The 5,862-nt window shown below is 53.9% G+C and overlaps 1 long non-coding RNA gene across 1 annotated transcript; it reads left to right on the top strand.

Moving 5' to 3' along the window:
- The first annotated feature begins 2,222 nt into the window (after positions 1 to 2,222).
- On the top strand, positions 2,223 to 5,053 carry LOC129693531 (uncharacterized). Its single transcript, XR_008722892.1, has 2 exons — positions 2,223 to 2,898; positions 3,516 to 5,053. It is a non-coding gene; the product is annotated as an uncharacterized LOC129693531 (long non-coding RNA).
- Positions 5,054 to 5,862: the final 809 nt, after the last annotated feature.

Genomic DNA, 5,862 nt, shown 5'->3' with positions numbered 1-5,862 from the left:
ACAAGCGTCGCGTAGCCGTGCCTGCTATCCCCAGTAAGGCCTTTCGGTGCTCTCGCCTTCGTATTGTGCGAGCTTGGGGCTCGACTTCAAGAATGAGTATGATCTGAAGGTCCACGCGCGCGTGTGCACACTGGGAGAGCGCCCTACGGCTTGCTCTACCTGGGCATAAAACGTTGCCCGTTGTTTTTCGGCGTCTCGTTCGCTTATACTCCTCCCATCGTTACGGCCCAATGCCTTTCCTTCATCGCGCACTCGCTCCGTGCGGTGGGGTTTGCAAGTCATTCAGGCATAGTCCCCGAGACGGTCGTCTTTCTGCCCGCCGCTGCGCAAGCTTCAGTCGGCGCCAATCCTCGCACCCTGTTTTAAGCACATTTGCTCCGGCTCACCGTAGTCTGCACTACTTCTCCTCGGCGGTGAGCCGGCTCCACTGTTGTTATCACACCTTGCATCGACCTCTGTGGTCTAATGTCTGGGCGGCGCTCTGTTTCACACTCGTGCTGGCGACCACAGCCTCCTGCTGGTCGGGAGCCCTGGCTTCGTCTACCGCATAGGCAAGGTGCGGCAGGGCTGGTCGTGTCAACGATCCCCTGCGCTGGCTCCCAGCACAGCACTGAGCTTGGCCCACCGACCGGGTGGTATGCGAATTCTTCCAACGTCCCCCACTCTTTGTCATACTGAACCCCGTGCGCCACTGGGCTGCTGACTCCCCACGGACGGACCGCCGCGAGCTGATTGGTTAACATCGCGTCCGTGGGCCACTGTTTGACCTGTCCTCTCATCTGCTCCTTGCACACCCGCGTTTCTGCTCGCCTAAGTGCGGCTTAATGCGAGTGGCAACATCCTGTGGGTTTGGCCACCCTTCGGACCTTTGAGCAGCGGCTCTGCGGTGGCCTGTGCTAACTCTGTGCCCTTTGTTCCCCGCTACGCGGTGTGAGCGTCTGCGGGCAGCACACTGTGGGAGTGGTGTGCTCGAATACCGGCAGCCAGAGAAAGCGTCTTTGAGGCATCACCAACGAGCAGCGTCCATCGTGGGTGTCCATAGGCCGTGACCACCTACAGTGATCAAGGATCTTGGGGGAGCACCCTTATGGCCTCGTCTAACTCACCAGACCAGCGGCCGAAGAAGTGAGGGATAGACTACGTGGCAGATAAAACGGGCCATTATTGCCTGTGGCAGATTGTGTGCCGCAGAAGACAGAGGTTAGTGAGCCCTATGTCCGTGTCTTGTTTACATGGGGCCCTTCATTATTCTTTCTGTACTTGACTGTGGCAAAAAAGTTTCGATGGTATTGTGCTTCTCTCCGTCTTACCGCGTTTGGATTCTAGTCCAACAACTGATGCGCCTATTTTCCTAAACATTTTCTCTTGAAGTCCCTTGTCCCTTTGTTCTGTTTTCACGACTCCTCCTACACGTCGCTTATCTCTGTACCTCCAATGGTCAGATGGAAGAAGGGTTCTCGACCCAAAGACGTCATGCATTCCTTGCTCCTCCACAGAAGACTCACCTGGTGACTTCCTGCGCAGTGGGTTACGCGGCAGGCGGCGGGGCCGGCAGTCGCCCTGCTCGTGGGGACTTGCGCGTTGACATCAAGGGATGCCAGTCGTAACGCTAACTTCTGTGCATCTCACTCATGGTGAATGGCGGGTTTATGGTGCTGTCGGGTTTATATCATTTAGACGGCGTTTCCCAAGATTCGTATCTGCTTTTCCAATGCTCCCTCGCTCCCATGCACCCTCCACATCTGGGTCCCAACACGCACCACGCAACCCGCGACCACTCATCCCACCCTTTCACTCACCTCCCCCGCACCATCACGCTCCCACCACTAACAGTCGCACAACTCGCCGTCCACTTTCCAAAAAACTCCACGTATCCCCCATCACTTCCGAGCCCTACCCTCTTCCACATGCCCCTCTCCCCCCCGGCCCCCCATCATTTGCATTGGGAACCCGTCAAAATGGCATCCCGTTTCTGCTCATGTTTCTCGCTACATTGCTTCGCCTTTTTCTTCACTCTGTGTTGCCCCTCCTGCATGGTGTTTTAGGACAGCCGTTTGCTGGTGGGACGGAGGACATTGACTTTAGTGGCTCCCATTGATGGCGGATCTAGGGAGGCCGGTGCGCTTGCCCTTACATTCTCGCTGGGGGGGGGGGTGTGGGGTGGTGTGCGGCTGAGCAGCCGTCGTGACCGTGACCATTGTTACGGTGGCACAACTTGGCAATTCCTGGTAGAACCCATACATGCTGAAGACCCACCGGCGGGTACACACAGCAGAACAAATCTTCGAATGCTCAGAGTGTGGCAAGAACTGCAGCTGCTACGAGGTCTGGCTCCCAACTACCGAGTGCAGTCTGACGAGAGGCGCTTTACCTGCTCTAACTGTGGCAAGAGCTTAAAGACAGCATATGACGTGAAGATCCACTAGCGAGTGCACAGCGGTGAGCGGTCCTTCACCTGCTCCGACTGCAGCAAAGGCTTCAATTCATCGCTGGAACTAAAGGTGCACAGGCACCTGCACACCGGGGAGTGGCCCTTCACCTGCAGCGACTGTGGCAAGGGCTTCACCCACCCCCAACAGCCTGCTGGTGCACCAGTGCACCCACACCGGCGAGCGCCCCTCCACCCTGCGACCAGTGCGGCAAGGACTTCATCCACTGCAACAGTCTGCTGTACCTCCGCTGGCGACCGTCGCTTCCCCAGCCCGGTGTGTGGATAGCGCTTTGCCATGGCCTCCCATGCCCTGTCTCACCAGCACATGCACACAATTGGCCAGCCCTACAACTGCCCGTTTGACAGCTGAAGGGGGTTGCGGGAGCACTGGTGGGCCCATGCAAGCTTTTCAAGAGCGCACGGGGGCTGCGGGAACACCAGCGGATACAAAGACCATGATGGAGAAGGTGAGGAAAGACTCTACGATGGCAATATAAAACTGGACCAACATTGCCTGTGGCAGATTGTGTTTTCTCAGCTGCCGCAGGTACATCCTTTATTGGGACTTTTTGACTGAGGAGTCGATGGCGGCCTCCCATTGATCTATCCAACAATGATCTATTCTACATTGTCCTTGATCACCATTCCCAGTGTCCTGTTTTCACTTATACTTCCTTATCTCTGTACCTCCCATTAGACTGAAGAAAGGTCTTGACTCGAAACATCACGTATTCCTTCTCTCCACAGACGCTCAGTGACTCCAGCACTGTGTGACCTTCTTCCCATGATGCACGCCGCCCCCCCCACGTGACTGCGTAATGGCAGAGGGCGGGGCCGGCAGTCCCCCTTGGATTGGGGTGCGGATGCACAGGCCGGCAGATGTGTGGGCGGGCGGCTAGACGCGGTTCCCAGATCCTCGGCGACCACGCTCCCCTTCCATTACTCCCCTGTCACCCCCTCCTCCCCCCCTCACCCCCGTTTGACCCCCACACCCTCTTCCCCCCACTTCAAGTACTAGTAATGTTCACGAGTTAGTAATGTCCTGTTTGCCAGCATGTTGACCCTCTGTGTTCCCCTCCAGCAGGGTTTAGGAGCCGTTGCTGTGGACGGAGAGACGGGGACGTGAGCGGCCTTTGAGGGCGGCCAGGGTGCCGGTGAGCGCCCCCCCTCTGCTCTGTGTGCGGACTGATATTTGAGGGGCTGAGCTTCGATGGAGGATGGATGTGTGTGGCAAGGCGCCCGAGCCTGCTGAAGACCCACCAGCGGGTGCACACGAGAGGCCCTTCGGCTGCTCCGACTGCGGCAAGAGCTTCAAGACGACACGTGAGCTGAAGATGCACTGGCGGGCGCACACCGGCGAGGAGCCCTATGGCTGCTCCACCTGTGGCAAGAGCTTGGCTTGGTTGTCGGGGCTGCGGGTGCCCCGTCGGGTGTCAGCAGTGGGTAGCCCTTCACTTGCTCCGACTGATGCACAGGTGCCTGCACTGCACACCGGGGAGCACCCCTGCACCTGCACCCTGTGCGGCAAGGGCTATAAGCTGCTGTCCCACCAGTAGGTGCACACCGGCGACCGTCCCTTTACCAGGCCCTTTGGCTGCTCCGACTGCGGCAAGAGCTTCAGGGCAGCGTATGACCTGAAGGTCCACCGACGAGTGCACATGGGTAGGAGCCCTTTGGCTACTCCACCTGCGGCAAGAGCTTTGCCCGGTTGTCGGGGTTGCGAGTGCACCGGCAGTGTGGAAGATAAATTAATATCTTTCCTTACTTCATTTTAATTGGAATTGAACAAGGTAACGAAGGGTGTTTTGGATGTGACAATTGGAAGCTCTCGCTTGACCAGCTGCAGAAGAGGTTCGTGAGAATCGGCAAAGTAAGATTAGACGTATTACCTCTTGTCTGCGAATGTGTTGAAGGGTGGATGGTAAATGTAAACATGAAATAGTAGAGGAGATAACAAAGCTTGTTGTTCCCCATAAAAATGTTACTGTAAATGGGGGGCTCATGATTGGCTTGGAGAGGGGATGGAGGCGTGGGCCACCTGAAAGGTGAGATAGCATAATGTCAAGATGCCCTTGTATTGGGTTTGACGTATTAATCATCTAATGTTGAATAAGATTAACATAAGCGACAAGTATGTTATGACTAATGAAATAATTGGTACCCATATAGTTGATAGAATATTTTTGTAGATTAGTATCTAACAAAAGTAAACAAAAGTTGTTAACTGCACAGTATAACTGTAGGCTAATTCTGCAGTGAAGTCAGAGAACAGGTGAGCAGTTTACTGCCACCATCTCTCATGATATCATGCAATAAAATCTTTTGAAGCAAACTTGCAAAGTCTGTTATTTTTTGTTTTCCTTTAATCAGCCTTTAAATTAATTTCTTCCACAGAATTCTTTCCATGAGTAGTATCTCTGCTCAATAACCAAAGGTCTATAGCCTCCTTTTGCTCAGGTATTCTATTTCATTCACATGTTTAAACTATAATGTTTTATTATTAATGTTTTATGTGTCATTCTTAATTTTTACTGTATGACGTGTTGTTACTTGCGAGCAGAGCACCAAGGCAAATTCCTTGTATGTGCACATACTTGGCCAATAAACATATTCATTCATTCATTCATTCATGTGGCGTAGTCACCAGGATTCCAATTGTAACAGGATTCGAACGAATACAAGGGCAAATGAAAGGGAATGATAAAATAGTCCCCACTGAAAGAGGGACAGGGGGTTCCCAGAGAAGGGAGATCCCCAGTAACCCAGCTATCGGGCCGGTGACTCGCTGAGCCAAGGCACCAATTAGGGTTGACAAGATTGCGGAGAAGGTACATTTACTCGCACTGAGCCAAGAGGCCTGTGGGGTGAGGCAAGATTGTGGAGAAAGGTAAATGGAAGCAGATGCTGTAAAGCGCACTTTTGAAATCACTATCTCCATCGCAGGTGATAGACTTCTGACCGACATCCACTATACACCCACTGACTCCCTATCTGGACTACACTTCTTGTAAGGACTCCATCCTCTACTCCCAATTCCTCCGTCTACGCCGCATCTGCTCCCAGGATGAGGTGTTCCACACCAGGGAATCGGAGATGTCCTCATTCTTCAGGGAACGGGGGTTCCCATTTTTTTAACATAAATCAGGCTCTCACCAGGGTTTCTTCGATACCGCGTGACACTGCTTTCTCTTCCCATCCCCTCACTCGTAACAAGGGCAGAGTCCTCCTATTCCTCACCCACCACCCTACCAGCCGTCACGTACAACATATAATCCTCCGTCATTTTCGCCACTTCCAACGTGATCCCACATCTTCCCAGCTCCTCTGTCGGCTTTCCACAGAGCGCTCCTTCCGTATCTCCCTGGTCTATTCGTCCCTTCCTACCTGAACCACCCCCTCTCTGGGCACTTTCCCTGGCAACTGCAGGAAAT

The sequence above is a fragment of the Leucoraja erinacea genome, unplaced genomic scaffold (genome assembly GCF_028641065.1).
Source record: "Leucoraja erinacea ecotype New England unplaced genomic scaffold, Leri_hhj_1 Leri_333S, whole genome shotgun sequence".
Lineage (NCBI taxonomy): Eukaryota > Metazoa > Chordata > Chondrichthyes > Rajiformes > Rajidae > Leucoraja > Leucoraja erinaceus.
Note: the sequence above shows the minus strand (reverse complement) of the source record. Positions and strands in the feature narration are given on the sequence as shown.